The sequence below is a fragment of the Lissotriton vulgaris genome, chromosome 3_1 (genome assembly GCF_964263255.1).
Source record: "Lissotriton vulgaris chromosome 3_1, aLisVul1.2, whole genome shotgun sequence".
In the NCBI taxonomy this organism is placed as follows: domain Eukaryota; kingdom Metazoa; phylum Chordata; class Amphibia; order Caudata; family Salamandridae; genus Lissotriton; species Lissotriton vulgaris.
The window spans coordinates 1171955280-1171979829 of record NC_141689.1 but is presented as its reverse complement, the minus strand read 5'-3'; positions in this window follow the sequence as shown (position 1 = coordinate 1171979829).

Below are 24550 nucleotides of genomic sequence, written 5' to 3'. Positions count from 1 at the left end.
AGATTCGAGGGTTCTGCTACTCTAGTGTCCTCTCTATTATGGAAAAATGCCTTTAGTCTCAGTTTACGACAAAATTCTAGTGCTTCTATTTTCAGATTCGTTAAGTCAGTGTTGGTTGTTGGCACAAACTTTAGACCTAATTCTAAAACAGATTTTTCATGTACGGTTAGTTCTTTCTTCGATATGTTTACAATGGAGGTGAGGTTTACGTCTTGTACTGGGTTCTTCGTGTTCTCATTTCCCATGGTTGGGGCTGTGGTTTGAATCTGACTCTGCCTCTGCCTTCGCCCTTCTCTAAAAAAGGATTGTTACGTTTGGATGGGCCCTCCCTTGGGTCTAAGTCACTCGCAGATTCCGATGATGAACTCTCAGAAAAAGTTACAAATCTGTTTTTGGACCTCCCTTGGTATTGTGATAGCGCTCGTCGGGATTCTATTTGGGTGTAGTAGTCCTCTTTTAAGTAAGGGTAAACTGACTCAATTTTAAAGGCCTTAACGTCTTTGTCAAATTTATTGGACCTAAAGTTGATAGTGTTGTCTCTGAATGTTGCGATTTCCTTATCAATTTTTTCGAGTAGAGCTTTTGCTTCTGTCACTGTGTGGTTGTCTTCTATCGCCTTGATTAGTGCCTCGATTTCTTCCTGTTCTTTTTGGCAAATTCTCTTAGCCGTTTCTACTGTGTGGACCATAAGGTCTCTACTACATTTCGTCGCTATATAGCTGAAGCCCTTTTTGTATACTGGGTCCTCTGTGAACACCACCGGTACGTTTTTCACTTGAAGGCCCCAAGGGATGGAACCTGCCTTGAGGTGTTCAAATAAGAAATGCCCGTGTAATTCTGTGCAGGTATGTTTTTTATGCAATCTTAGTAGCTTGTCACTTTCATTTTGTTGTTGTGCGTTTGTACTAAGTTTAATTGAGGAGAATGGAGAAGGTCCCGAAAATAAATTTTTTATGTGGTCCTCAGAAAAGGAAAGTGTTTCCTCCTCTGACATGTTCCAACAGGTTATATTCTATAACCCGTTGTCCAGATTACTGGGATGTTGTTTTGGCTTAGTTGCCGAAAACCCGCGCAGGCTTTGCCTGCTCTTTAGACTTTTAACACTAGAGGGGTTTTGTCCTACGGGTCCTGGCTGGACAATATACGTTATATCAAAAAACAGGGGTGCCAGGGCTCGGGTTCAATTCACAACAGCTTTTTATTTAGCGGCTGTGTACCTTCTTTTTGTAGATTCCGAAGGTTTATATTTTCATTCAAACATTTTCAAAATTTCAAGAATATTTACATTTTGTACAAACAACAGAGGATTAAACATTCCTTAAACAGTTAAAACAATACAAACATAAGTCATAAATGCAATACTTTGTAAAAAGACAAATTATAACATTCATTTATAGTTACACTTCAACTATTTAAACTGGAAAACAAACTCAATTTGGTACATCTAAACTTGTTTTGGTGCTAGTCCTTACGACCGAGCGTGCATGGGTAATGGGACTAGACATGTTGGGGCTTGTGACTTTGGAGAAATCGCCCTATGTTCGTGTGCAAACCCTTAAGATTTAGGTTGCCTTTGAAACAGCAGAACAGCCGACGCGTTTCCAAACCCTTTGTTCAGTTTATAGGGTTCTTCCTCAGGGCTGAGCTGTGGACCTATGGTGTAAGATTGGGGGACATTTAGTATCTCCTTTTCTCAGATTTGTTTGACCAACATATTGCATGAATAAAACATGGGGATAGAGTTTTACCTCTTCTCACGTTGATGTTCACTGTGGTTTTTGGACAGAGGGCATCTGATTATCCTTCGTTATCACCATTGCCTAAACGATGAAGTAAAGGATGGTGTTCTTGTAAGTTTTTCATTCTTGAGACGCATGTTTTCACATTTTGTGTCCTTATTTAAACTATGCCAGCACTTACTTGTTATGTGTTTCAGATCGCTCACTGGGTTGAGTTATCCGTTTGTGAAAATCTTTTTTAAGTTCTGCGATGCTTGGTTCTGTTGGAATGAAGATTTAGATCAGTCCGTGTGTTACAATGACTAAATGTTTGTTACGCAGTCTAAAGCAGTGGGACTTACTTATGTGTGACGTGGTAAAGGTCTCGTTTGCGGCTCCACTTTCTTTTGTTTGCTACGTATTGTCCTCCTACCGGTTGGAGATTCTGTGAATTTAAAACACAGAGAGGGCGACCATTCAGTCTATTTCTGGGTGCGGTCATGGTGTTACTTAACTATAGTCCAATATATTTGTTCCGAACTTCTTAACTCTGTCGCTAGTTCTCTAGTCTGTATCAGAAAGCTCCGTGTGGCCGCATGACAGTCGTTCAGTTCGCTGCGAGTCGAATGTGATTTCCAACGTCTCAGCGGAACTCGTTTTCCTTTTAAATACCCTGCTAAGCATCATGGGACTTGTAGTGTTCTATGTCTTACATTGTTTTAACACTGTGTGGGACTTAGATTCCACAAAGCTGAATAAAGTTGTGTTTGAAGCAGTGACTGGCAATGTATCTTGCAGGAAAAGTGTATGTTCACGAGGTGGTTTAGCAGAGGGCTCAGTAATTCGATCGTTGTAATTCAGACATTTCGTTCAACCCATCCACCACACAGTTAAATTTGAGGATTAGATAGGCTTCTTTTTTCAACAACATGGCATCTATGTTTCCCCCTCTGGGAGGGACTTTCATTGCTGATACTACTGTCCATTTAAAGTCTATCTCAGTGTGTTGTTTCTCAACAAAGTGTTGTACCATAGGGGCAGTCAACACTTTGTGTCTGATTCTGGATCTGTGTTGTGCTACTCGCTGGTTTACTCTTTGGGTAGTTTTCCCAATGTACAGCTTGGTACACGGGCACATAATTGCATATATTACATTGATTGTTTTGCAATTGAAGAATTCTTTGTGTGTCCATTTCATTGTGTTGAATTGAAATTCCTCCCCTTCCATTGTATTGGGGCAGGACACGCACGAGCCACATTTGTACCTCAAAGATACTACGGACTTTATTAACAAGGTTGAAGGGGTCCCATTCGATGAAACTCAAGAACTGATGGTATCCTTTAATGTCACCTCTCTATACACCCAAATCCCTCAGGAGGAGGGATTGGAAGCAATGGAGTACTACATGGACACACGCCCCCTACCACAAAGAGTCCCTACGGACTTTATCATTGACTTAGCGAGGATAGCCCTCAAAAAAAACTATTTCCGGTTCATGGATGCGTTCTACGTGCAGGTGAAGGGGACCGCCATGGGGTGTCCTTATGCCCCGGAAATGGCGGTCCTCTTCATGGCCCTGTACGAGGAGCGCTTCATCTACCACAACAACCCATTTAAACAAAACATAACATCATGGTATCGTTTCATAGATGATATCTGGTGTCAATGGAAAGGGTCTGAAGAAATGCTTGCCCAATTCCATCAGTGGCTTAACACCAGACACCCAGACATAAAATTCACTATGACACACAGCAGAACATCTCTCACCTTCCTTGACGTAGTAGTTTTTCCCAATGAAAACAAACTGACGACTACCTTACATCGCAAAAACACGGACAAAAATACAATCTTGCATTACGCAAGTTACCACCCCAAAAGTTTAAAATCTAATTTACCATATGGACAAATGTTGAGAATTTGACGTAACTGTTCTCGAAGGAAGACTTCATAACTCACTCCCAAATACTCAGTGACCAATTAAGTAAAAGAGGTTATCCCTCAAAGTTATTGAAACATTCAACCACACGGGCCTGGCACACGCCACAAGAAGAACTATTGAAAAAGAAAGAGACCAAACCCCTTGAAAGGCCAGTCTGTGTCACAACATTCGGGCCATACACAAACAAACTGAAATCAATAATTTTAAAAAATTGGCACTTGATCACAAATTCGGAAATCCCAATGGAGAAACCATTGTTTGCTCTAAAGAAAAACAAAAGTATTGCACAATACATTGTAAGAGCTGACTTGGGAGCAAGCCAAGCCAAAGCTGACTTGCGCACGTTATGGAAGTTACCACCAATAAGAGGCCACCACAAATGTGGCTCGTGCGTGTCCTGCCCGAATACAATGGAAAGGGAGGAATTTCAATTCAACACAATGAAATGGACACACAAAGAATTCTCCAATTGCAAAAGAAGCAATGTAATATATGCAATTATGTGCCCGTGTCCCAAGCTGTACATTGGGAAAACTACCCAAAGAGTAAACCAGCGAGTAGCACAACACAGATTCAGAATCAGACACAAAGTGTTGACTGCCCCTATGGTACAACACTTTGTTGAGAAACAACACACTGAGATAGACTATAAATAGACAGTACTATCAGCAATGAAAGTCCCTCCAGGAGGGGGAAACATAGATGCCATGTTGTTGAAAAAAGAAGCCTATCTAATCCTCAAATTTAACTGTGTGGTGGATGGGTTGAACGAAATGTCTGAATTACAACGATCGAATTACTGAGCCCTCTGCTAAACTACCCTGTGAACATACACTTTTCCTGCAAGATACATTGCCAGTCACTACTTCAAACACAACTTTATTCAGCTTTGTGGAATCTAAGTCCCACACAGCGTTAAAACAATGTAAGACATAGAACACTACAAGTCCCATGATGCTTAGCAGGGTATTTAAAAGGAAAACGAGTTCCGCTGAGACGTTGGAAATCACATTCAACTCGCAGCGAACTGAACGACTGTCATGCGGCCACACAGAGCTTTCTGATACAGACTAGAGAACTAGTCCTAAATAATTGGACATTAGAATATAACACAGCAACTGCTGCTTACAGTTAGGATCTAAAATTCTTTTCAATAGAGATCCCCTACGCTGTCTATCAGATTGTAAAACAAATCCCTTGCTGGCAATTTGCTTTTGATATAGTATTTGCCCAAGCCCGCAAGGGTACTGAGCATATCAACACTACCCTTGCCATACATAAATCTAAATTGTATGAGATTTTCGCCACGAGGTTAGCTGAACAGGTTGCAACTTTCCGTTCTAAAATTTATGAAGTTGGGGTAATGTCAGGGCGGCACCTTGCTAAAAAAATTAGGCAGAAAGAAGTATTTAATTCTGTAAATGAGATCCAGGATGATAGAGGTCAAATTCATCAAAATCCTAGCAAAATCTTAGAGGTTTTCCGTGTATTCTACAGTAAATTATACACAGAGGAAATCATATCTTACTCATTCGAAACTGTACTAAATTTTCTTGGCTTTGGGAAATATTTCTAAATTAACGGCCGCACAAGTGGCGGCACTTGATTCGGAAATTACATGGGAAGAATTAGAGACAGCCATTCTCTCTCTTTTAGCAGGTAAGGCCATGGGCCCAGATGGCATCCCGTTAGAATTTTACAGAGTGTTTAGACATGTTTTGAAACAAGATCTATTACCGACGTTCCTAGAAGCTCAAAAAGGAGTAGCTCCAGTATCCTGGAGGCAGTCGATTATTATGGCTTTCCTAAAAAAAGACAAACCTCCTCTCTCTCTCTCTTCTTTCAGGCCCCTATCTCTGATCAATGCGGATAGCAAGATCTTCTTAAAAATGTTGGCATCCCGTCTTTCAGCTGTAATATCATTAATTGCATCACTGTGGCAGCACGGTTTTATTCCCAACCCGGACACTTCTGATAACGTTAGGCGGGTGATTGCTTTGATGGATTGGGTTTAGGCGACTAAGACCGAACTGGGCATTACCCTGTTGGATGCCGAGAAGGCATTCAACAGGGTAGCCTGGCCATATCTGTGGGGCAAGCTGGCTCTGAAATGTTTTGGTCCTCAGATAATTTTAGCTCTAAAAACACTGTACGTTCAACCCACCTCACGTGTCAGAATTGGTATTAATAAATCAGCCTCCTTTTCTATTCTAAGAGGTATCCGACAGGGATGCCCAGTGTCACCACTTTTGTTTGCTCTTTACATCGATATTTTTTTGAACAGGCTCAATCAAGCAGAGGATATAGAACCAGTAGTGGTGGCTCAGACTAGATACAGAGTTCTCGCTTACGCGGATGACATAGTTTTTACCACAGCCAATATTCAAACGGCAATGCCAATTATCGAGGATCTGGCTAAGCAGTTTGGAGCCTTCTCAGGATACAAACTGAGCATCTCCAAAACTCAGATTCTTTTTATCGGCCAGAATCCTCCAGCTCAACTTAAGACTGTGGCTGTAGTGACATACCTGGGCATCAACATTACATCATCAGTTTCTGATATTCTAGAAGTAAACTTAAATGCAGTCATTCAAAAAGCAAATTCCATGTTAGAGCTTATTGATCATCTTCATCTATCTTTATTTGGCCGAAACAGTGTCTTAAAAATGATTATACTCTCAAAATGTCTGTATATGTTTCGGACAATTCCCCTCGAATTCCCCCTAAGTTGTTTTAAACAACTAGAAAAAATGACAACAAGATTTCTGTGGGGCTACAAACGCCACCGACGATCAAATAAGAAGATGATCTTACCAAAGTCTAGGGGGGTGGGGAATTCCACATTTTTTGTATTATTATATAGCAGCAGTCCTACAATATATTAGACCTCTGATTATTGGTGCACTGGCACGAATTCCGATGTCTCATTCTCCCTCAATTTATGAATTTGCATTAGGAGAAAAATGTTGTGGCTGTCTGGTCAAAAATATAGAGCCAAGTTATTATAAAAAAACAAAATTTAAGACTCTGAAAGCTGCTTATGGGGTATGGAAGATAATCAAACGTTATTTAGGGAGCCAGAAAATCCTGCTATATACACCCCTATCCTCACCAAGCATTTTTCCCTCGGTTTTGCGAGATTATGTCATGACTAGATGGCGTAATCACAGAATTTTTCTTGTAGAGGATCTCTGGCTTATTAAACAATTATATACTTTCCTAGAGCTTAGCGATAAATATAATTTAACCACACAGGACTATTTTAAATACCTTCAGAATAATAGTTTCTTTAATACTCTCCAACCACAGGTTTACTGTGGGTTGTGCAGAATTTCTCTCATTGATAATTTGTTTTCTAAAAAATCGATAGGACATTACTATAATCAGCTCATCGCGGCATGCCCAGATGATTTAGAATCTCAGTCTCTTAAAGGGTCAGAAAAACTGGGTAGTAATAACGTTCAGATACACAAATCTATTGTATTTGCAAATACCATTTTGATTACTGGGAGGTCACGTACACAATACTACATGGCTTTATTTGATCTATACTACTCGCCTTTAAAGATTTCCAAATGGGGGGCGACCGCTGGCACCGCCTGTAGTAGATGTGGCCTATTTGCGAACGATGCATTACATATGTTTTTTTCTTGTCCTCAGTTGTCACCATTTCTGGCTGCAATTCAGTCATTTTTGGCAGCTCTTCTTAGATCTACAGTTACTCTTACTGGGGAACTAGTCTTAATAGGGGTTACTTTTCAACCATTACCGGCGGTTGAGAAAATATTCTTATTTATTTGCATGGCATTAATAAGGGCATGTATTACCCAAGAATGGATTAATCCACTCCCCCCTTCAGTTGGGGTTTGGAGAATGCGTCTTTTAGCCTCATATAACATAGAAATCGCCATATACAAAACAAAAGGCAGGAAAAACGGGCTTTGGGCATGAACATCTGGGCACCAGTTCGCAAGTGGATTCAGGAGGAGCTGAACTAACTTTACATGTTGTTTTCTTTTTTTCATCCTTCTTTTGGTTGTAGGAGGAAGAATATGACTATTATGTTATTACTACTTTGTGTTTCTTCTCTCCCTCCACCTCTTTTGCTACTTAGTGCTGACAAATGTTTGAAAGGCTTTTCCTTTTTTTTGTATCCCTAATTTTAGTGTATACCCCCTGTCTGGCTATCATTATTTGCTGTAAAATGTTACTGTATTTACTTGCATAAAAGGGGGATAAAATTCAATAAAAATATATATATTTTTTAAAGTAGGCGTTCCTGGTAAGGAACGCCCCCCCTGCGCCAGAACGCATCCTTATGGCGCAGGGCTTTACAACGTGACGCATCTCCCAGATGCATCACGTTGTAAATACCCCGTACCATGGTGCTTCTTTTGCGTCGCTGCTGCGTCACAAAAGTGACGCAAAGGCGGCGTAAAAGAGGCGCAAGGGGCTTGTAAATCTGCCCCTGTGTCCTTTCACATGGGGCAAGCCCCATGTGAAAGGGCCTGCGTCAGTCTTATAGATTTCACTGCGTCACTTCTATGACCCTGTCTTGCTTCAGAACGCCCCACCTGCATACATTATACCTTGCATAGGTATAATGTAGCGCAGGGGTTTATAAAGTGACGCATCTACCTATATGCGCCACTTTGTACAAGACTCATTTTTTACGCTGCTGGTGCGTCACAAAAAGTGACGCACTGGCGGCGTAAAAGTGACGCACGGCCTCATTAATGAGGCCCCCTGTATTTATAATTTAAAATGTTTGTGTTTTTATCTGTGACAGATATTACTGCCTGCCACCAGAGCAGCTTACACTTTTTCAGGAAAGTGTGTAATGATTGCTAGGATTTGTTGGAATGTAGATTATTAGTAAGATATCAGGTCAAAACTGGATTCCACACAAAAAACACATTAATGTTTGGAACATTAGGCCACTGTATTGACGCAACATTAAATTAAAAATATGTTTTTCCCAACAGCAGATTAATCTTTGAATCAAACACACTGGTGTGTACAGGAACCATTTTGATTTAGGTTAGACATGGGCCACAGATGGAATTCTTTATGGCCTTCATCTGCTATAACCTCTGGGTCATAAGTTCGAATCCTGACAAGAATACTTCATCATTCCATCCTTCTTTCACATTCGCTATTTATAGTACACACATGCAACAGAAAAAAGCAGCTCACAGCACTATATAAAAACAAGCAACTATGAATGAATCAAGGTTATGACACGATTTGACAAGCAGGCCAACATTAAATTAGCTCTTTTGTAGCACATGCTGGTTTATAGCAATCCTATTGGTTCAAACTTTGGTTTAAATATGCAACATAATGGATGTCCTTGAGCATACAGTACTGATTCACACAAGTGTTATTGGTATGCATAACTATACAGGCTAGTATACACTGACATTAGTTTGAGGAATCAAAATATTTGAACAAAAAAGCTTACAATTTACGGTGTGTTGATTTTAAACACAACACATTGGTTTATGTTCCAATATACCAACGAATATCACCAGAACACTCCTGTCTCTATATAGTGCATTGCTGTATGCACAGTAAATCCTGGTATGTGTATAATTTCAAGGGTGTGCTTTCATGATTTATTGTTGTGTAGCCATGTTCTGTTGGTTTGCCCTCATAATGAATTGCTCCTATGCAAACCAAGGTGGTTCACATGCATGCCCTAATGCTGCGCATGCACAGCACTCTGGTCCACACGTGTAATGTACTAGTTGCAACATTATGTGTTGGTTTTCCGTCATATTCTACTACTGGGATGCACAGCACACTGATTCACATGAATATTATATTTCTTAGCCAGAGTAAAATGGCTTCAGATGTTTCCATACTGGCTAATATACATAGTCTAATGGCTCTTGTAATTTACTGGTTTGGTAGTGTAATATATTCGATAAATTGTGAGCATTTTTGGTTTGATTATATGCTGGCCTGCATTCATAATGTTGAGGTACACATCTGTAATTGCTTGGTTTGCATATCCTATCTTTTTATGTGCAGAGTTCTCCGCTCCGACTGCGGAGTCTCAGCTGTCGGAAACTGACTATTAGTTCTATGTTTGTGAATACCAAAAACAAATGTAGACTTACACAAAAGTTTACATTTACCTTTGTGAGTCAGGCCGTTTATATTTAGTCACTCGTGTTATGTACAGCTTTGAATTTAGACTTTATAAATTTGCAGTCATCAAATGCTGGTTTGTATTCATAATTCACTGGTAGACATGCATAATGGCTTGGTTCCAATACATTTTGTCTTGGTTCACTCTTGTAATGTACAGGTTTGGATGTGTAGGATATTGGTTGTACGATAGAATCAATTGAATTGAAATCAATACAAACTTGTTTGCAATTGTGAATCACTGATTTACATCACTCTATCAGTAGAATTGTAGAGTGCTTCTTGTCACCCATGAGCATAGCCTGGCGCTAGCAGGGTCCATTTGAATAGCCTGGTCTTCTGGGATATTTGGAACTCTGGAAGAGATGATGACTTCCGGAAATGAAAGGGCAGTTTGTTCCATGTCTTTGCTGCTATGTAGGAGAAGGAGTGACCTTTGCATATGCTAAATCGAATGCAGGGAGATGAGAGTTAAATAGAAGGGAAATAGAGCGGAGGTGTCTGGCGGACTGATGAAAGATCAGGCAGTAGCTCAAGTTGGCATGTCTGTAGCTGTGTAGTGCCCTGTATGCGTGGGTCAGGAACTTGAACTGGCATCTTTTCTGTACAGGGAGCAAGTGGAGTTCCCTGAGTTAGGTGATGATGTGGGTTTGCCTAGGGTGCTCCAGGACGAGTCTGGCTGCGGCATTCGGTATGGTCTCTAGTCGTCAGAGGTGAGCCATGATCCCTTTGTAGAGAGAATTGCCATAACCAGTCAGCTGGAGATGAGGGTCTGGGTGATGGTGTTTCTTGAGTTTTGGGGTAGCCATTTGAATATCTAGCCAAGCATGCAGAGAATGAAGAAGTAGGTGGAGGAGACAGAGCTGCCCTGACTCATCATGGTTAGCTTGTTGTCTAGAATGATGCCTAGGATCTTAGCCTGGTCAGTGGGGATAGGAGTAGGTCCGAGTTCTGAAGGCCACTAAGATTTGTCCAATGGGTAGCTTTTGTTTTTGAAGATCAGTACGTCTGTCTTGTCCGTGTTGAGCTTCAGGCAGTTGTCCTTCAACCAATTGGTAATGTCTGTCATGCAGTTTTGGAAGATGGTCTTATTGATGTCTTCGGAGAAGGGGAGGATGAGTTGTGTGTCGTCTGTGTAGGATATAATGTTGTGGCCGTATGTTTTGATGATGCTGTCAAGAGGTGTCATATAAGTGTTGAAGAGGATGCGGCTGAGCGAGGATCCTTTGGGCACTCCACAGATAAATTCCTTGGGTTCGGAAGTGAAGGGGGAAAGGTGGACATTTTGCGTTCTTCCAGTGAGGAAAGAGGTTTTTCATGTGAGAACAGCTTCTTGGATGTCTATATTATGCAGTCTTGTGATGAGTGTGTGGTAGTAGAGGATCAGAGTCACAGTTTCTCTTCCTTGGAGTAGGGCTTGGATATTGTCGGTAGCTGCTATGAGAACTGTCTCATGCAGTGGCTGCTGCAGAATCCAAATTGGTAGGAGTTGAGTAGGAGGTTCCGTACCAGATGTGAGGAAAGTTGTTTAATAATTTTTTCTAATACTTTGGCCGGGAACAGGAGCAGGGAGATTAGAGGACCAACCACCAGAAGCTTTTCCACTCCAGAGCCAGAAAGCAACCACTCAAACATTAGGAGTGCTTTTAAGGAATGGGAGGTTGCAATTTTGGTCATGATAGAAGTTGAGGTTGCAGACGAAAATGTAGTTGTTGGAGTCTATGGCAAGGGGGGCACTGAAGTCCGCAATGAAGTTGCAAAAGGTGGAACTGTAGGCAGTAGGGTAGGGTGCCCCTGATGGAGGTTTTGCTGTCTGTTTGAAAGAAGAAGTTAAGGTGTTGCATGGCTGGAGGGATGTTGTCATTCGGTGTATTACAATGGATGAATTCCATGTGTATGATGGCAATCCCTCCACCAGGCTTGGTGATGCGTTGTGGTGGGTGATCTTATATCCTTCAGGAATTGCGGTGGCGATGTTGGGAGTGGAAGTGGACTGTGCCAAGTATCAGTGAGGAAGAGGATGCTGGATCTGAGGGTAGAGATGAGGTCTTAAACCTCTATAGTGTTTGCATAGCAGGCGTGTTTTGAGAAGGGCGCATGCAAGCTGGTGTTTTTGTTCAGGTGATGTCTGTGGTGTGTTTGAGGTAGGGCTGTTCCGTGGGCCAGTGTCTGTGCTGTGGCAGTGGATGCAGGTGAAAGGTCCTACCATGGAGCGTGGGTTGGTGCAATGACAGTGTTTGTTGTGGCATCCGGGTCAAGGGTGTAGAGCTTGGTGATGGTGTATCTGTGGAGGATGAGTGGGCCAGGGGTCGTGGTGCTGGGCACAGTACAGGTATGGATGGGTGCAGACAGGCTTGAATTTGGTATGGCAGCAGCACATGAGTTGCGAGCCCTCTGTGCAGTAGTGCTGCAGTCTGCATTAACTGGGTCATGGGGTGGGTGGGGCTTCTGTTGGTGGGAAGAACGATGAACTTGAAAACCCAAGTGGGAAAACTCAAATGTGATAACTCAGGCAGCGGCGATGTCACTTGGTCAAACAGCCGCAACTGGATCAGGATGGAACAGGCAGGAACTGATGGCCACATGCAAGTGGCAGGCTAGATGCCCAGGTGCCTACCTGAATATCCTTTCATATCACATTGATTTGCACGCATAATGTATAATGTGCTGGTTCACATGAATATTTCTATGATTCATATAATATAATATTTCGATTCATTCTTATAATGTGCTGACTTGTATGAGTAATATTTTGCATTAAATGTACAACCCATTGGTTTGAAACCATTACTCACTGATTTACATGCATGATGTACTGGTTCTCATGCATAAACTGCTGCGGATAGCGTGAAAACCTACATTTTCACAAACACAGGTGTATTCAGCGAAGGATGCCAGGATTTTGTCCTCTTCTGTCAATCTTTTGAGGCTGCCAGCTTCCCATAAGCAAAAGTATTTTGGACTTTGATCAACACGGAGAGAATAGGGTCATATATTTTTTTAGCAGATTACGGTAAGGGATAGCAAATCCTGGTTTTCTGCTGGTTCTTGAAAAATTAAGAATGCTTGGGTCTTTTTGCATGGTTTCTGGAAAATGTGATCTCCAATTTGAGCTGTAATATTGTTTCTCAATTATTAATACCAATAGTGTTTCAAGATTAATTCGGGGCAATATTCCTGTATTCCTGACTGTATCTGTGCTATTGTGCGTTATTCTCTCTGGTTATTTTTGTTTATTTGTCTGTGGAGGTAAGATAATTAGTGTGTGCCACTCTATAGTTGTCTTATTAACTTTAATCCCCCACTCTTTAAAACTTTTTATTTTTTAAAACAAGATTTGCATCCTCACTTATTGCCAAAGTAAGCCTGATGGACTAATTTTCACCACTTCTATTTAGTGGAATGAATTCTTTGGATGTTAGATTTGTAGATTTTGAGTGAGTGAGGTCTGGATGGGCTTTCATGAGTCCCAGTATGTTTCCTCAGCTTAGATTGTTGCATTGGCCTCTTGACCCATATTCTGGATACAGAATACATTGGTTTATGTGTTCTGGGTATTTTGGGTTGTATTTTCAGTTTGATGAGCATGTTGGCAAATATAGATGTGAAGCTCTTTTCATGAAATTATTTAGAGGCTGCTGCTAAGACTATTGGTTATCTCAAGAGTGCTGGTTAGCATGTTTAGAGTTTTAAATGGGTTCTGTCCATTTAGTGTACCAGGACTGTTTTCACTTTGGAGCAAATGGTTTATGCACCTTAATTGTGGGTGAGTCTCACTACCTGAGTCTCATGGTAATTGAACTGAAACTGTTTTCTGCCTGTGTCTGGTTTTTAGTAATATTAGGGCACTGCAGTGCAGGTAGTATAAAGGGCACTAGCCTGGTTGCAGAGTAACACATGTGCACACACAGGTGCGCATGTGTGCAGGTGGCACATGTGAGATTACTGCTAGGAACAGCTCAGTTATCATACACAGGCAGCCTGGCACAGAAGAGAAAACGCAAATCTTGCCACCCCCTTTTGTACCGACCTTGGGTAGGACTTATAATATTTGTATATGATGAGTCCACACGAGCAACAGCTCCACGCTGTACCAGGAACCACATTGAGGAACTGGACTGATACACATCACCGGGGCTATACTTGTGTAGACCGCTCCATAGCAGGACTGTATCTGTGGTCTATTTTGAATTCGTAAATTTCCAAGGTCTCATTATCTCAGACCTGAACCCCTCGTACTATTTGAGTATGTAAAGGCATGAATCCAAATGTCTTGATGATGATCCCATTATGTCTAAATGGGGATCGAAACGCCATCAACACCTTACACTTGATGATATGATTGTATTATATATTAAATCACAATAGTGTACTTCTTGAATTATTTGTCTGCAAAACTTGGAATATATGCAGACTGCCCGTTCTAGCCTCACACCTTTCTTGTATGTCACAATTGTCTTTATGCAGTAGTAGGACACAGGCCGTGTCCCACTTGATATTGTACAGACTGACTGACTATACTTCAATATATGTTATTAAACCCTGTCCGGCTGGACAGATAATATAGATTCCAATCTTGATCTATATTTATTTTCCGCCAACCATCATTTACTTGTTGGGGACCATTGTTCTTTGAAATATCATAATATTTGTGGACATATGTCACTAGGGTTTAATGGTAAATCTGTAATTCTTTCACTGTATTGTGTATATATGTGAAATCTGCCTTAAAGTAAAATTTTGCTCTACTTAGGCATACACAGCAAGATTTCCAACTAGGTTAAGACATGCATGATACGGTTGAATGTGAAGGTGCCATTAACACACATATCCATCTTCACCTCAGGAATTGTCATATTTCCCAGACCCAGCTCATATTCAGACTCCAAGCCTTCCTAGCAGAGGGGACAAAGGCCTCCCCACACAAGGGAGGAATTATCAGTGATGGACCTAGTTCCAGGGAGCAAAAGGGTGCATAGGGAAATCTGCACCTGATTTTTAGTTGAGATATTGCTTATGGGATGGGTCAGCCTACACCCACTGAACAAAGAAGGGAGCCAAGACATTTGGAACCAACACAGGAAAGAAGGTCTCCCCTTGAAGCATTGATGGGAAAGGATCTGGTAGTGATGTCAAATAGATGTGAAGCTGAGGCCCTCAAAGGAGCTCTTTACAGAGAAAACTTGACAGAGCCATATTGGATTGTCCCAAAATTAAGTGCAGGAGGGCTGAGACAGGGGTGGAGGGATCATACTAACCACTTCAAATGGATCAGCAATCAGGGATAAAACAAACATAACTGAACTCACACATCACTGACTATACAATAACATCAAATAGTTAGAAAAGTAATGGCAGGACTAATGGCTTCTAAACTATGAAACGTTTTGATGACAGTATGGGCAGTCCATTGTGTAAGCATGTGCCTAGCACAATGCTGTGCCACCAAACTTCCCCTTACGGGCACTGCTGGAGAACCTCCTCACAAATGGGAATCCATTGTGCATAGCAAGCACCTCGAAAATGGTACTTGGGGGGCTGCAGTGTTTATGGTCTTTGGGCTGGTTTTAGTGTGGAAGGGATGGGTCGTACTTTGGGAGAGATTTGTGGGACTTTGGGGAGGTCGGTTTTCGCAGGGATATGGGCAAGGGCAAACAACACATCTTCATGGGGAAAACAGGTAGGATGTTTGGGATGGAATTGGGTTTGGGAGACAGAGGAAGTGGTAGTGATAGGTATGTGTGCTGTATGAACTGTGTGTTGTGTCAGTGTGTGTTGTGTGAGTGACTCTGAGCATTTGTGGTTTGTGTGTTTGTGTGCTGTAGACATTCTGGGCATTGTGGAGAGGTCTGTGGCTGTTGCTGCGGTGGTGTTTGCATGTATGCAGGGTGTTGTAGAGGGTCCTGTGACTATTGCTGTAGTGTCTGCATGAACTCTGGTGTTGTAGAGGGGGTCTCTGGGTGTTGGTGTGGTGTCTGGGGGTATCGGTGTTGTGAAGGGTCTGTGGTTGCTGATGTGGTATCTGGGGAAGGGGTGTGGAGGAGGAGTCTGTGAGTGCTAGTGTAGTGTTTGAAGGTATGGGTGTGGTGGGATGGTAAGGGGTGTATGTGTGTCTGGTGAGTGGTTGCGTGCCTGTGTTTTGTATGTGGATGTTATTTGTGTGTGGTGCTTGGGTCTGATGAAGTGTATGCATGTGTATGTGTGTGTGTTCTTGGGGCAGGCATGGGGATAGGGAATTTGGTTGGGGAAGGAACAGGAAGCAGGGTGGAAGGTTGAGATGGGTGAAGTGTTGCCTTGATGGAGGAAGCCAGAGTCTGAAACACCTCTGTAGGCCAGACATTGCGCTGCGAATGCCTTCTAGGTAGCCTCCTCTACTCACCCAGGAAGGTGTGTCAAATCACCATGGCCTGCTGCATGCTCTACTGCATTGCTCTGTGATGAAACATCCCTTATATCACAGAGGATGTAGACCATGAAGAACCACCAGGTGAGGAACATGACATTTAAAATGATGATGATAGTGGTGAAGAGGAATGAACTGCTTTGTGTCAAGAATTATTTGAAAACAACTTCTTATGAGTGTAAGTGTAATGTGAGATGTCACGACTTTAAATAGAATAGCTACTCTTGTTGTGATGATACAAGGAATATGAAGCTCTGGCAAAATCAGGTGAAAGGTGTTTTTTTTGTTAGTGTAGCTTTGTTTATCTTTGAATTTTGTCCTAGACTCTGTTCTCCAGAAATTGGCAATGTGAATTGTGCCATAGGTTTCATATATAATCATTTTGTTTTGGTCTGTTTTAGATACCTTCAACATGGCTTCTTCATTTGACATGTCAGAGTTTGGACATTAGCAGGTATATGATGCTGCTCAGATGTATGAAGTAGAGTATAGACAAGTGGGTTACCCAACTAGAGTCACTGGGACCTGGGTTATATAGTTACTAGGAGGAGAGGGTCCCAGTGAGAACACAAAATAATTTAGACCATTAATGAATGAATCAAGAAAAAATTATCTATCCACAGAGTTTTTAATTCACTCAGGGAACAAATGTAATGAATACATATTAAGAGCAATCAACCACATTGACGGTCATGCAGTGCCCCGGGCGGGAAAGCGGGAAGTGATAGTGAAGAGGATGAGGGAGTGGTAGGGTTTAAGTGACAGTAAAATCCAATCCTCCTAGTAACCAGATGTATGAAGTAGACATGCATTGTTCCTGGGAATGTCTGTCACAGACTTAGGGTGACAGGACAGCTTGCACAGCGATGGGATGGAAGTTACAAGGTTTCCATTGCACTTGTTCCTTGTGGTGTGGTAGTCCTAATGCAATATATGTGCCATCATGTACTCCAACAAAATGTTGCTTTGGGCCTAAATCATGCTTTTCTGCCTTCATATTGGCTAAGTCCTCATTGTGTATGAACTGGATGGAGCTGTTAAAGTGTCTCCTCATTGTGGGCCAAAATGCATATCACACATCATTGACATATAGTTGTGACATTCCACAAGATGCTGCAACACTGGATTGGAATGAGCCTGTGATCCCCAACTGTTGTACTGCTATGTGTCTAGTTATTCAATTGAGGTCAAAAGTCTTTATTTGGTTTTTAATACAAAACATAAAAGCACACAAATATAAAATACAAGCATACGAGGAAAGAAGGAAGTAAAAAAAAACACAATAATAATACAATTATTATCTTTGGATAAAAAAATTGACATTCACACAATGTGACCAATTAAAATTATAAGCACAATAACTAAAGTGCATTTGAAATATACAGTGCAAGTCATTTTCCATTGCTTCAGATGATTCTCGATATAGTCAAAGGGTAAAATGAAGCAAACCCGAATAATACAATTCATTTTCCCATGTTACTTTTTATGAAGATATGACATATCAGCTACAGTACAATGAAGGTATTACTAGGTGGAGTCAATCAGTTAGACTTCAATAAAAAGAGGCTCAAGACACGTCTGCTGTTATTTTCCCGCAATTCTCCTGCATTTGACCACAGAGACCATAAATCTATAGATAGTGTTGCACACTGCATCAGTTAGAATCAGCTGCAGATAAGCCAAAGCCTCCTTGCATTTCTATATATTTAATATTTTTATTAGTGGTCTCAATATGTGTTTAACCTGATCAATGTACTATTCACAGAAAATAACATATGTAATGGTGATTGAGACACTGTGGAACTGCACGGACATGGAGACAGATATTTACTGGTATATACATTTGAGGGATATGACACCTAAAAGTGGGTCATTCCCAACCTAAATCAGGTCAGATAGAACCTTGGATTGTGTGAAACCTTAAGCAGATATGGCTTAATTGAGGGATAGTACTCAGTAGACGGTATAGTGCAGCCGCCCTCTTCTTCGGGTCAACCTTCCACCACTTCTCTACTATGATCTTTAAAAGATCATTTTCCCCATCATTTTGTCAGGGTGACTGATAGACATTGGGTACTCCAATAGATCCGTTCTGCTAATGGTTTGCAGATCATCCCTAATATGCACAAGCCATTTGATCTTATGAGTCCATGCTAATTTAAGGCAATCAGTAATCATTGTTTGTGTCAAGACATCTTCTGGCCTTGACCAAACTGAAAGCCATAGCATGGTGGGTGGCAATCTTATAAAGTCACCAAATATAGAGGTCCCAACTCTTCATGTGCTATAAAGTAAGTGGCACTATTAGGTAGAGAACTTTATCTACACAAAAATCTATTTTCGCTAAATTATAGTTGAGAATTATTGATGTATCCCTAAACCCTCGCACCATAGGAGGCAATTGGTAGGGGCTAGCTTTGTGAATTGAAATGGCGGCTTCAAGGGGCAAAGACCCTAATTTAGTAGCAAATTTGAACAAGGAAGCTGTAGCATGTCCAAATTAGGTTTCTCTTACACTCCTCAGATGGTTCCAGGTGTCTGTTTATTATTTCAAATGATGTGGGGTTCCTTTTGTGAGGTAGGCGATATGGCTCCAACTGATGACATAAACCAATTTTAATGTTGCTTATGCTATAGGAATTTGTCTGATATGTCCCCTCCTTCCATGTTGTTAAGGTCTGCACCTGTACATCTGATCACTGACACAAATGTTTGAGTCATGTATGATTTGCTATGTTTCTGATATAATGTCAGCCTATGATTGGAACAATAGAGTAAGGATTTAATAAAACCAGACATTTCCATGTATGTGTTGGTGTGACATGGTTGTGATCCTTAGCTAAACAGTGTGTACATGCTACATATCCATGCTTACACAAGTAGCTTGTTTTGGTATTGTAACACTCACATGGGAGTGGATATACATATCTAGGTGTATGAGATATTACAGGAGACAATGAGTTTGTGACTACTGCATTTACTGCAGTGACTAGGGAGACAATTAACAATGTGCAAAAGCAAACAGGTAAAAGCAAAAGTGAAGAAGTCAGTCATGGTGAATGAAACCATAGTTGTAGATGCCAAAATGTCTGAAGTCCAAAGTCCAACATACTACTCCCATCATAAATAGAAAAGTGTCCGGGAATAGTCAGCAAAGTGAATTTGTTGCACCAACTGGATGAAATTAGGTTTGAGGTTTCTTACTGGTGGTGGTGGATGTCTTCCCATCTGGACCTCCTGGATCTTTGAGTGGATGTCCCCTCCTTTTGGGGAGGGGGAATCTTCTGTTGCTGAGCCAGGGATGGGTGCAGCTGTGTCTTCCTCTGATAGGGCCTTCCTTCCTGTGGCTGCTGCAGATTTTGATAGCCTGGATGTACTTGGACCATAGGAAGGTTGGTGTTGATGATGGCCACCTCCTGGTATTTGCAGCTGCTTCATCTCCCGGTTTTCCGTAAGTAGCTATCCCATTCCGCCTTGGGAGTCCTGATAGACTCCAAAGACATGGGTGATGGGGGCCTGGGTGTCAGTTGGCTCACTCATCTGGCCCACAGTTACCCTAACCCCATGTGCCTGTGACCTTTTCTCAGACTGCACCCTCCCCCTTTTTTTTGGTTCCTCAGTTACTGGGTTGGTGTTTGTCACCTCAGAATCCAGGACTGGGGGCACAAGATGTTAGTGACTGTGCTAGGTACACAGGTTTGGGGGATAGGGGTAGGCTTTGTTGTGGGCTCAGTGAGACCCACTGTTGCCAACTGCCTAAGCTGACCAGATGGACCAGGAAGGTTATCAATGTCCACATCTCCAGGAGTGTTACCATCAGTGAGGGCTTGATTCAGGGGGGGAGTGGGAGTCTGCTCAGTCGCCAAGCACTGGCCAAATGCTTTGCCAGATCAACCTGTTGATAAATAGAGAGCATTGTTTTTGGGGGAAGTGTGGTTTCTGTAGCCACATAATTTGTGTCATAGGAAGTAGAGACCTAGGATGACACAAAATAGGTAGAGATTATTATTGTGAACTTTTTGTGTGGCATTAAAGTTGGTTAGAAGAAATTTAGAGACAGCTGAGTATAGTCGCTGTGTTTGAAACCCTTTTCATTTGTATTTCTGAAATAAAGAATATTCAGTCCCTACTCTACTTCTAAAATGGCATCCCTTCCTAATTTCCCAGAAGAATTTCCCCAAAGGTGTAAGCATGTGTTGACTTGCTCAGAAGTTCACTAACGTTAAATGGGTCGAGTAGCGTAAAGCTACAGAGCTCATTCTAAGATGCTCTCCTTTCTCAGTAAAAAGCAAAAGTCCTGCAAATCTGTTGCTGTGCATAATACAAAAAGACAAAGTAACATCCCTAACAGGTCACATGGTATTTTATTCTGCAAACACCTTCCTAGAGTAACTTCTCACAAATTCTAATAAATTTGCAGTTGCTTTCACCGAACTGGTTTCACCAGGCATGGAAGGTGTCCTCTATTCTCTTTGTTCAAGTTCTTCAAAGACATTCCTCTCCTCCCATGTATCTTCTTAAATTTAAAATAATGAGGTCAAATTCCTGCACCTGAAGTAGGGGCAAAATAAAAACTTAATTAAAAAATAATGTATTATTATTTTTCTTAGCCATAAGTATAATACATTACACAAAAAAGGTACGGGAAACACCCCAATAACAGGAAGTAGACCATACATAGCACAAGAGAAATAAAGAAATAGCATCAATCAAGACGTAATACAATTACCACTAACGTACCAGGAAAAGACAACATCAGCGGGACTAATAACAAATAAAAAAAAAAAAGAATCAGGAAAAGACTAATACAAAGATCCAGAATAGCAAAAGATTATTAGTCCCATTGGAGGCCAGACCACACCCTCTTAAAGAGCGCAGACCTCTAGCATTGGCTAATGCTGATTCCGTTTAATATATTTGTCTAAGTAAAACCCAAAATTCATTAATTCTTAGAATCGCGTTTTGAATCTATACTCGAGCTATACATAAACAAGCACATGCTATAACAATGGAAACTAATTGTCTCATATAGCTGCCCATGTCTCGTATTACCCCTAATACTACTTCCTTCTCTGCGTTCTGGACATCATTGCCAACCAATATCGTAAGTACAGAAGTTACATCTGTCCAGAGTATGTTCAACCTTGGACAAGTGACAAACATATGTCTTAGGTCTGCAGCATACACTTGGCATTTTGGACAAAGTGATTTAGCTGATGGTTGGGTCATAGCCCATTTGGAAATAAGCTCAGGAGTATAACACAGCATAAATACTACCCTATGTTGTTGAAGTTTCAAATTAACCGATATTACAGCTGAGTCTATAGTATCCACTGAATCATGTATTTCCTCATTTGTTATATCAGCTTGGAAAATCCGACTTAGTTTCGATGCTACCTGTATGCTGTGATCACTAGCAGCTGCTAGTAGTTTCTGATAGACTATACCAATAGTTCCTCGGCCTGAAGTCTGAAAGAGTACAGATACACTTCAGAGGGACTCACCATCTCTTATATCCTCTGACCCCATAGAAAATAGTCCCTTAATTGCAAATACTTAAAAAATGTTCTGTAGCAGCCCAAACTCGTCTTTCAGGGTATAAAAAGATCGAAACCCTTGTCCATCAAAAAGCTGACCAAGTTGAGAAATACTGTTGCGCTGCCAACATCTACCAGTATGATTATGAAATATGTTGGGCAAAATGGGAATGCCCCACAACATCGTATATGGATGCAGCACTGGCAAAGAGTATTCCTTACAAATATCTTGGCTTATTCTAGTAATATCTCTAATTATATTAAACCTGACCCATTTGTTATAGTTAGGGTCAGTCGTTTTATAAAGCAGGAACCCAGTATTTGGTCCACAGGCCAAATGGTATGAGAGCCAAGCAGTACCAGTATCAGGCCACCTGAATAATCTTCGGATTCGACCAACAAATGCAGCCCAAAAATAAAGTTTAAAATCTGGGAGCTTAAAACCACCTTGTTTATATGATAGTTTGATCCTTCTTGCATGTCAATAACCCCATATGAAGCGACCTACAGCACTATCTAGACGCTCAGAAAACATCCAAGGAACTCTTAAAGGGATTGTGTGATATAAATACAAGAATTTTTGGAGGATATTAATTTTCACTATGTTGTAGCTCTCGTATATACTAAGAGGGAGCCGATGCCAACTGGGCAATTTTCCCATAACATTTTTAGGCAATAGCTCATAGTTCAGAGAGACCACATCTTCCACTAGGTTACTGAGACAGACTCCCAGATATGTTGCTTTTGTTGTAATCCCTAATATTGGTGGAGCCGTTTCAGGTTGAAAATTTAAAATTGCCAGGGTCTTATTCAGATTTAATTTGTAGCCAGAAAAAGAGCCAAAATGCAGTGCCTCTTGTGTAATTTCAACTATGGCATCTAATGGACTAGGGGAAAAAATAGCGATGACCCACATACGCTGTTAATTTTTTATTCCAGACCACTAAGAAATACTGGAGAAATTCTGAAGTTTTGCAACAAGTGCCCTATAAAAGGCGAACAATAATCGGGATAGCGGACAAACAGCAAAATGGGCTGAAGATAGGCAGTTAAGCTTAACAGCTGCTATCGGGTTGCTATACAATTTCTGAACCGCAGAGATAAACCATTGACCAAGGCCAAAATATGACATGGTCGGCCATAGTGCTCCCCAGGCAACTCAGTCAAAGGCCTTCTCGGCATGCATCATCAACATCCCTATATGTTGATCTAATTGATCAGAGACATGAAATGCAGCAATGGTTGTATTAATATGGGCTGCCATGGCTCTACCTGGGACCCAACTGTGCTGCTGTTGTTCTGAAACTAACTGATGAATTATAGGAGCCAGCCGAGAGGTAAGGATTTCAGAGAAAATTTTAGCATCAGCTTTAATCAATGATAGAGGACGATATGAGCTCATGTCCTCTACTGATTTCCCCTTGTTAGGGAATACTAAAATGTTAGTGATATTCCAAGAGAAAGGGACATCTTCCCCTTGAATAATATTATTAAATAGTGTAGAAAAGACAAGTGCCAAAATATCTTTAAAAATGTTATAGAATTTCAACGAGCTAGCGTCCTTACCAACAGCCTTGCCTGCTGGTAGGGTGCTGATCGCTTCCCCAACCTTCCCGAGTACAATATCTTTTTGCAGAGACTCATAGTCCAATGGATTCAGAACAGGTAGCACACTCTCCTGTATATAATCCAGGGCAGTTTGTTTGCTAAATGATGTTGATTTGCCATATAAATCAACACAAAAGAGTCTAAATTGTTCAACTATATCTACTGATCGAGTGTAGAAAAGACCAACTGACCCTTTTTTTGATTTGATGTAAGATCTGGACCTTTGGTCAGCGATCTGAGTGGAAAACAAGCGGCCAACCCTTTCCCCATATTTATATTGCTTAGATTTATACTTATGTAATTGGCAGCTTTTCACAATGTGGTGACTCATGGGAGGGACTGGAAGAAGCAGTATGCTGGTGGACTGTGCCGACTGAAACTAGTCCTTGCCTATCATTGCAGCCGAAGGATTACTACTGTGCATCGGAAGAGGAAGAAAGCGGAATGAAAGGACAGGGTCCTTTTAACTGGTCCTACTCCCATGAAGAAGACTCCCATGCTTCTGACGTCATTTTCCACTGGCCTATAGAAGTGGAATGCATTCGAGATGAGAGAGGAAGACGGAAATCAAGGAGATAGCGGAGAATGTAGATTGAAAACCAGACGCGGGCTACTCAAGGCTGGTTTGGAAGAAGAGGCAGCTGCAACAAAGCCAGGAGGCCAACGGTCCTGTGCCGCGCCCGCCACGCTACAGGAGGAGCGTGGATAAAACAGGTACAACAGTGTGTTTCAGAGTGGGTGGGGAGGAGCGTAAGCACCTGTGAGTAAAGAGCCTCCTGCTACACTGCGCGAACCCGGTACCCTGTGCACCTAGTCACCGCCGAAGATTGTGTGTCAGCACTGGTGATCCCTCACAACCCTATTCCATGAAAACACCTCATGCAATAATTCTCACAAATATTCCCTCACTATTTTCTTTTATTTTCGCGCTCCACACCTCGGGGACACCACCTGTGAGGAGAGAAGACCACGAAGAAGAGAAGCAGACGTGCCCTGTGATGTTACCAGGACCAGAACTGTGTGATTATTCTAAATGAACTCTGGCTTCCCCTAAGAAAAGGGTTGTAAATGAAATAAAGGCAAGCTTAACACTTCCCCGCATGAGTCTCGATCCTTGTAACCCGCAACACAGCTACTTTATCCATTAACCCTCTATTAAGCTTAGTTCTTACTTCTACAAGCCGCCAA